The sequence below is a fragment of the Manis javanica genome, chromosome 13 (assembly GCF_040802235.1).
Source record: "Manis javanica isolate MJ-LG chromosome 13, MJ_LKY, whole genome shotgun sequence".
NCBI lineage: Eukaryota > Metazoa > Chordata > Mammalia > Pholidota > Manidae > Manis > Manis javanica.
The window spans coordinates 76448894-76458465 of record NC_133168.1 but is presented as its reverse complement, the minus strand read 5'-3'; positions in this window follow the sequence as shown (position 1 = coordinate 76458465).

Sequence of the window (9572 nt, the reverse complement as noted above, 5' to 3'; positions counted from 1 at the left end):
AGGAGGACCAGGAAGATGGCTGCCTCAATCCTCCAACAGAACCTAGTCCAGTCATTGGCGTTTCTTATCTTATAACATAAATACCCAAGGCTGCAAGTTTCACTCCATTTACTGCTTTGGTGATATCACACACATTTTGATGTACTGTACTTCTGTTACCATTCCATTCAAAATATGATCTAATTTTCATCTTTATTCCTTATTTGACATATGGTCTAGATCATGTGCTTCTTAGTGTCTAAATATATGGGAAAATATGGGGGATTTTGGGTTATATTTTTGTTACCGATTTCTAGCTTAATTGTACCGTGGAAAGATAACACAGTCAGGAGTCATTGGACCCAGTGTTCTAAGTAGATGTAATATGTCAATATTTTTAATTATATTGTTCAAATATTTCTTCTTTCTGTATCCTTATTTGCTTTGTGCACACCAGTTTTAATTGATTAGTGAGAAAACTACATTAAAATCTCCCAATCTGAATGTGTCTTTGCTTGGCTCTCCACAGTTCTGATAATTGTTTTATTTAGCTGTCTCAAGTTTATAAATTATTAAAAACATTAAAAAATTTAAATTATAAAAAATATTAAAAATAGAAAAATTAAAACTTTTCATTATCTCTAATCCATCTTTTTGCCTTAGTCTATTTTGTCTGATATTAATATAGAAACACCTGCTTTCTTTTGCTCTGAATTTTGCTTGTATATTTTTTTTCCATCCTCTAACTTTCAATCTCTTTATATCCCGTGTCTTGGATATGCCACTTGTAAACAATGTACAGCTGGATTTTTTTTTGATCCAGTATAACAATCTTTTGTGTTTTAACTGTAGATTTTAGTTCACTTACTTTTGTTATAACTTACAAGTTTACATTTATACCCTTACTTTCTTTGTGCTTTCTATTTTCCCTGACTTTCCTTTTTATTTTACTCTCTTTTGTCTTATTTGAATTACTACCTTATCCTGTTTTTTGCCCTCTTGGAGAAGAGATTACATACTTTGTCACTCTTTTATTAGTGGTTGTCCCTTCATGTCCTGTCCTGTTTGCAGAAACAATACCAATCTCTTCTGAAGAAATCCTGTTGTCCTGCTCCCAACAGGTACATGCCTGTGTCACTGCAGCTGTCTTCACACCGTCCAGTACTCTTTCTTTTAGTCTCCTGGTAGGATTGCCTTTCCCTGCCCCATTCCTTGAATTTAGATATGGCCACATGGCTTCTTCGGCCAGGAAAAGGTGAAGGAGGTCAACTGTGTTTAAAAACCAATTAGTGATTCTCTTATTCTCTTCCCTCTGCCATTATGAATTTGGAAAGATATGACAAGATGGAAACATTACCCTGGGTAAAATGACCCTGGGTCCTAGGGTGTTCATGATTAAATGAGCTCTGTTCCAACTCGCAGGGAGTGGGGAAAATAAAGCTGTAAGGTGTGCAGCCCCTCACATCCCGGGGTTACTTGTTACTGTAGTATAACCCGGCCCAACTGAATGACTCAATATTTTAACTCCATTTGCTCTTTTCTAATGTATATAGTATTAATGGGTATTTCATTGTATCTTACTTTTGGTAAACCCCAAATAGTATTTTACATGAACAAAGCTTATTTAGACTTACATATTTACAGCTTGTGATCATGACCTTTCCTTCTATCGGCATGTCAGGTATTTCATCAAGGATCACTTTTCTTCTGCCTAAAATACATCTTTTACAATTCTCTTTAGCGTGGGTCTTCTGACAAACTCATTTATTTTAGGTTTATCTGAAAATGTTTTTGCCTTATTCTTGAAATATATTTTGAGTATGCCATCTAGATGTGGATTTATTTTTACTCATTGATCTTCTGGAATTTATGATTTTGTATTTTTCATTAGTTCTGGGAACATCTCAGTTATTGTCTGTTCACTTACAGCTTTGCCTAAGGATTTCTCTCTTTCCTTCTGGAACCCCAGTTAGATGAATAGCGGAAATCACTTTATCCTTCATATTTTTCAGTATCTCATTCACATTGTCTATCTATCTGTGCCACATCCGGATACTTTCTTACTTCCCCAATCAGCTGCATCATCTAAACTCTTGACATATCCACCTTCGGTTAACGTCCCCGAGCTCAGCGCATTCCCACCGCGGAGGCTTCGGTACGACCTGATGGAGGAAGCCGCCGTGGGACTTTGCAGGACGTCCAAGTCCACGTGTCATGCAGATGACGTTTCCTTAAGCTCCGAGTGAACAAGCGGGACTCCCAACACAGTTCCCTGCTGATCGGCTGTGTGTTTCCAGCTTTCATCCCAGCTCAATCTCACCCCGCTGGTCGCCTGACCTGAGGCATCAGTTTCACGCCTCCATCATTTCAGAGACCTCCGAAGTCCATGCCTCCCGTCGACACCGCTGTCTCCTGCCCAGGACCAGGGAGCCCCGTCCTGACTCCTTCTTTGGAGTCTGGGGCCTGGAGAGAGTCCACAATGCCAATTATGAGGCTTTTGGGTTGTGCCAAGCATTCTAATCACAGAAACAAATATTTCTAGTATGTGCTTAACTATGATGGAAGTTCACGAAGAAGTAAAACACTGACCCCAGCGGTTTTGCCCCCTTTCTCTCGCATTTTTCCCAGCTGCCCAGTTAGGTGGATGATTGGGCCACGTGCTCATCAGCCTCCCCAAGGGGTTCTCGCCTGCGCACCTGCGGGCCGCTCACTTCTAATCTCTGATTCCCCCTCACTCTGGCTCTCTCTCTCCTGTAAACGCAGACCCATATAACACCACCATCCCAGGAGGTGTTATTATTACTGTATTTTTCATCAGATTCTCCAGAGGGGGTTGGTTCCTTGCAAAGCCAAACCATACTCAGACAGGCTATGTAAGGGCCTAAGATACCTGCCGGTGCATTAATGCTCCGTCTGACCCCTCCCCCGCCTCTGAGCAAGGAGGTGGTGCTTGCAAAGGCCGCAGCCCCCCGCTGACGTCTGCATCCCCCAAAGTGCGCACTGCAGGCGGAGGCAGGAACCGGCGCCGGGGCTGGTGCGCAGCGACGCCTCCCGCACTGCTGGCTGGCCGCAGGCGCCGGAGGCCCCCCACCTGCCCTGTCCGGCGGGCCCCCTCCCCGCGCGCACGCTCCCGACTGCGGGCGGTGAGAGCAGAGCCGGTCGCTTTCTGGGAGAGGAGCGGATGGGCTCTTGAGAACTGGAAAAGGGGCCTGGGGCTTTTCCTTTGCAGGAACAGCAACGCAGCGGTCAGGAAAGCCTCCTTCATCTTTGCCCGCATGCTAGTGTTTTCCTTGGATTTATCCAACATTAGAGTTTAGAAGAATAAACATTCAGCAGGTTTTACGGCCAGTGAAGAGGGATATTAGGATGACCGGTCCTTGCCGGTGGCGCCTCGGGGCCCCTGACCGGAGTGAGCGGTGCGCAATTGAGTTTAGAAGGCGCTTCTGTGAAGGTTTCCTGGCGAACAGGGAGGCTGTCGGCAGTAGGCTGGCATCTGGTTGCCTCCTCTTGGTTACTGATCAAGTGATTTGCAGGGAAGTGTCTCATCTGAATATTAACACAATAGGATAAAAACGCCTGGGAATGAACATCCCAGTTGGGTTATTGGAGGGATGTGTAGGTATTGTTCTTCTTTGAAACTTGCAGGTCACCTCAAGTGATGTTTAACATACAAAGTATAATTTAATTTGAGGGTATATAAGGTTTAGATATCATTACATAATAGTGAATTTTAGGCAATCACAATTGTATATGCCCATTACAATTTGGGAAGAGTTTAGCTAGATTGTATTTGAAAACTCCAGTTTAGTTATTAAATGCATAGATTATTTCAATCATGTAGGAAATGAGTAAAACATCTGGCTCAACCCCTCACAGAGTGCCTGGCCCCCCCTATAAACACATGTGTTTGTTTGGAAGCATGCTACATTCTTTCGATGAAAGTAAGGTAGGAATTACTACCCTCCCAGTGACTCCAAATAGTTTAAATGTCTTTAACGCAGTGCCAGGAAAAACAAAACAATAATGCCAAATACTGAGCATACACAGTTTCGGGTAATGTGCTAAGAAGCTTACATTAATTAGCTCATTTAATCCTCTTAAGAGCAGGCAGTGGTTCCCCATTTTATAGATGAGAATTCTGAGATGTGAAGTTTAAGTAGCCTGTCCAATATCACCAGAGGTAGAAAGTAGCCATAAACCCTGATAGCCTATGTTACACTGATAAATAGATATACTTCCCCATGAGAAAGATATTTAAAGAGCACCTTAAAGATGTAAGTTTCTAACTGGAAGTGCTGAGTAGTCAACAAATACTTTCTCTTTCAGGAAAATTACATAGACCTTTTAGTAACTCAGAGCTCAGGCCTGTCCCAGAATGGGCTACCATTGGCTATAAAGAAAACCCCACATTGTAGCTGATTTTTAATTTCCGGCAATGCTGACCTCCAGTCATGATGGTGGCTATGCACAAAACTGGGTGGAACACCGGGGTAGCAGCTAGTGTCTTTGAGGAAATATTTTTCAACAGCTATTGTGGCAGGCCTGTGACACACAGCATTAGCTGCAGCCCTAGCTAGATAGGAAACTCCTATTTATTTATTCATTCATTTATTTATTTATTTTTGTAGATAATTATTTTTTATTGAAGGGTAGTTGACACACAGTATTACATTAGTTTCAGGTGTACAACACAGTGATTCAACATTTATATACATGATAATTCTAGGTAGCAGCTATCACCATACCAAGTTGTTACAATATTTTGACTATATTCCTTATGCTATACATTACATCCCAGTTACATTTATTTTACAATTGGAAGTGTGTACTTTTTTTTTTTTTTTTGTGAGGGCATCTCTCCTATTTATTGATCAAATGGTTGTTAACAATAAAATTCTGTATAGGGGAGTCAATGCTCAATGCACAATCATTAATCCACCCCAAGCCTAATTTTTGTCAGTCTCCAATCTTCTGAAGCATAACGAACAAGTTCTTACATGGAGAACAAATTCTTACATAGTGAATAAGTTACATGGTGAACAGTACAAGGGCAGTCATCACAGAAACTTTCGGTTTTGATCATGTATTATGAACTATAAACAATCAGTCCAAATATGAATATTCATTTCATTTTTATACTTGATTTATATGTGGATACCACATTTCTCTCTTTATTATTATTATTTTTAATAAAATGCTGAAGTGGCAGGTAGATGCAAGATAAAGGTAGAAAACATAATTTAGTGTTGTAAGAGAGCAAATGTAGATGATCAGGTGTGTGCCTGTAGACTATGTGTTAATCCAAGCTAGACAAGGGCAATAAAACATCCATGGATGCAGAAGATTTCTCTCAGAACAGGGGGGGAGAGGTTCTAAGCCTCACCTCTGTTGATTCCCAGTTTCTCACCTGATGGCCCCCCTGTGACTGTGCCTGTCTTAGGTTATTCCTCCCTTGAGGAATCTTACCCGTCTCTGGCTAACCAGTCATCTTCTGGGGCCATACAGGGAAATGTATAGTTGGTAAGTGAGAGAGAAGCCTTATTGTTTGAAAAGGTTAGTTTTTTACTTCTTTACATATTTATGCCCTGTGGCTTCTATGCCCAGCATTTATCTTGAGGTATCTTTACCACTTGGAAGAATTATGATACATGGTAAATTCGATATGTGGCACGAATTGTATTTAAGGGTTGTAATTAGGAAGGAAGAAGAAAAGCTATAGAAGTAGCAGGCAGAAGAAAACATGGGAAGATTGATTATTTCTTTGACATATCTTCTTGTAGAGTAACATAACCATGTATAGGTTTTAAACTACTAATTAAATTGCACACACACATTAACAGAATAGGAGTACAGTTACATAACCAAAGCATACCTATAATTACCAGCCATCTCCAGTGAAACCAAGAAAACCAGTTAGGCACCTTAGGCATTTGTGGAAACTTATCTATGATATGGTGGATATTGTCCAACTGAACTTGAACAGTCTGAGAGAAATCAGATAAATTAAAACAGCCCATTCCTGGGGACTGTTCACATCCCATATGTTCTTTTAACAGTAAATAGTCTGTAGTTGTAAGATTTTGGAGCACTACAATTTGCACTTCTCCTAATTCTTGGTTGAGTTCCAACAGTATAGATCCAGTCAAATTTGTTGTTTTACTGTATGCACAGGCCAGCTTAGATATCTCCTTCTTCATTCCCATGGCAAGTCCAGGAACCGGTGGGATGAGTGCATCTACACCTGTAGAAGCACGTTGATCTTTGTTGGGGTTTTTTGATGATCATCTTCTGGCATGAGTCTTCCAGAAAGTGCTGATGTTGGAAGTTCTTTTTCATATCGTATCTTAGTTCATTTTCGGGGTAGCCAACTTAGGCTTTGATCCTCTGTATAACAAGGTCCCCTCTATAATCCCCTTTATAGTCACTGTCCATCAGCATAGCAAAATTGGGAAACTCCTATTTAAACTAAAATTTCTTTACAGCAAAAATTAGATGGGCAATTAAAAATCATAATTACGATCACATGTGCGTCATTCTTTAAAAGTGGGTAAAAATTCACCTTACTGTTCATATTTGAAAGAATACACAGATTGTCAAAAAGAATAAAAACCCAGGAGAAAGATTTTGGGAACTGAGAGCTCAGAACTGTTCTTCTAAAGTGCGAAGGAACAAATCAAACAGAAATAGATAGGTTTACGTATTCGGTTACAGAGCCCTCGGAAGGAAGTACGAGAACACGCTCTTCTCGAAGATCCGAGTTTCCTGTTACTGGGGGTTCCCGAGTGTGACGAAGACTGTAACTGTCACTCGGGCACAAAGAGCGGGTACGTCATGGCACCATCATTGGGTGCCTCGTGCTGCCTGCACACCCCAGCCTTTACTGGGCGCCGCTTGAGCCCTGAAAGGTGGTCACATTAGAGTACTTCTGTCCTGAGTCCTGATCTGATCTACTTGCCAAAGATTTAAGTAAGTCATGATCAACTGATTATTGTTGTCAAAACAATTACTGAACTCTCTTTATAAGCTCCAGTACATTTTAAGGCAAAAAATGATCAGACACATATTTGATAGAGTGCTGTTCAGTATTCTGTGTATTGTTTCAAATATTAGCAGTAGGTGATTTTTAAATTTTTGTTTTAGAGAATGAGTCATTTGTACTCCCTAGTAATTATTGCTATAAATGATTTTTAGGTTAAATAAATGAGTTTACAGCCCAAGATTCAATTAAGATGTGGTATAATGTTTTAACAGCAGATACGTCCTCTATCTGTTTAAGTGGTCAACTACACTGTGTGAATGCTTCCTCTAGAAATAAATTGTCATGGTCTGTGGGACATTAAATATAGTGAAAGAAGCAATCTGCTGGTCACTGTCAGATCATGTCATCCATAAAAAACTAAATTCTGTGGGAAAGGAATCAAATCAGGCTAAATTCAAGGAAACTGAAATCCCACAAAAATGGTGAATCTGAATCAGGTTACCAGGGGAAAAAGAAAAAAAAAATCTTAGTTGATTCAGAATCATTGAAATCAAGGGGAAATCTTTCATTAACAATCCATGTCTACATGAGGAAAGTGTGGGAGCTAAGGATCAAACAATTAGTTGATCCAAATAGCCCTCCAAGGTGCTGATAATGTGAACATTTTCTGTGCAGGTCAAGGTGTGAATAAAGCTAGTTTTATTACACTCAGAATTTTCAAAGTCTTTAGGTCTCTATTGTTTTCGCATCAACAGGTACAGTGGTGTAAAATATTTTCCCAGAGGTCAACTCTTGGTCAAATGTTCTACTGCTGTGACTCAGAAGTAGGTGACCAACGATTTATAGAACCTATATGCTAGATACCAGGAAGACCCCAAATCGTGTCATATAGATAATAGCTTATATTTTGGTAGGAAAAACAAATAGATGAGCTTGATTTTCTAGTACCAAAAATTGTTATGAATTTCAAATAAACATGATATTTTGCCATGTTCTAAATGTAAGAAAAATAGGTAAGTTAACAATCCTAGTTTTCAAATCTTGTCCTATTTAGCACTGAACTGACTTTTGTGGGCGATCACACTGATATCACCTTTCCATGGAGTACCAGGTTCAGCTTTACTCCATTTCCCACCCCTGGCACAAAGGGAATGGGTTATAAATGCATTCAAAACACCCCTGTCCGACTTGGCTGGTGACTCCTACACCAGGGCTCTGGGTTGAGCTATAAGCAGCCTTACTGGTCACTCCGTGATGACAGAAAAACCTCTGGGAATTCCTGTTCTGGAGAACCAACCGTGCCTCCAGAATCCTGGGGCAGGAGCTATACCTCCTCACTTTCCCCTCCTTAACCCTCATCACTGCAGAGAAAAATGGGCGTAGCGTCTAGGATGGGCCAGTGATGGAGGCAGTTTGTCAGGTGCAGTTAGCTTGGCAGAAACTATGAAGATAGACAGCCTGTGGGGTACACAAGAGGGGCACATGCATAAAGAGGTTATTGCGGTAACAGACAGGAAGAGATGGAGCTCCCATTGGCCAAGCCATTCATCACTTTATCAAGTGCCTCTTCCTTTCCAAGCCTTCTTGGCCAAAGGGAAGAACTAGTTGCTTGAATTTTCCATTTATGTATCTACTTTCTTCACTTTTCAGCCATTTGATGGATTCCATACATTGTCTATAATAATGGAATCTGGTAAGACATGCGTTTTGAAAACATGTCCCTTTTTGTTTTGTTGTGCTTTTCACAAGTCACCTGACACAGTAAATAAAGTAGCCTGAAATGTGGGGCGTGAGTGTAATACAGATCTTCATGGGCCCAGAGCCCCATGGGGAAACTATGCCTTTGAATTTGGATTGTTCTGCTCTGAAGGTGCCACCTCTTCCAGCGTGTGGCAAAGGCTCCAAAAAGGTTGCATTCCAAGTTGTCACCCACATATGGGCAATAACTAAGGAATATCATTTCTGGCTCTATCTTCCCAGACATTTGTTTCATTTGTAATCAACAGGGTGTTAGTTTGTATGATCACTAACATGTTTTTACTTCTAAGGGGTTTTGATCAATTTTTTTCTCTCAATTTTTATTTATGATACTCACAAAAAAATACTTGGCTCTCAGAGTGGGAACTTGGATAAACCACTTGCTGCACCCTGCCTCTCCTACATGCTTAGGTGAGTGCCAGAGGCAGTGCTCAAGATGAGAACAGGAGCAGCACAGTTCGGGTTTTAGACACAGGGGACAGGACGGCACAGCACAGCCTTGGCGTGCCTCTGTCGCCACACGCGGGCTCAGGCGTGGGGAGGGACCTGCTGCTCGGCCACCTCTCCTGCCCTGCGCTGGTGCCTTTGCTGTGGCCTCATAGTCGGTCAGGGCCACTCTAGATGCATTGTCACTCACACCTGCAGCTGCTTTCACAGAGCAGAGCTAACAAAAGGACTATCAATCTTAAGAAAGAATAATCATTTTCTATACATATGTAGACTATTAAGATTAAATGCAAGCCTGCCATTTTTAGATAGAATTCCTCTTCTCAGCGACCATGGTAAAAGATTAAAGGAGACCTGTTCAATTTCAATGTTACTATGAAGCTGTATCCCAGGAAAGTACCAGAGATTT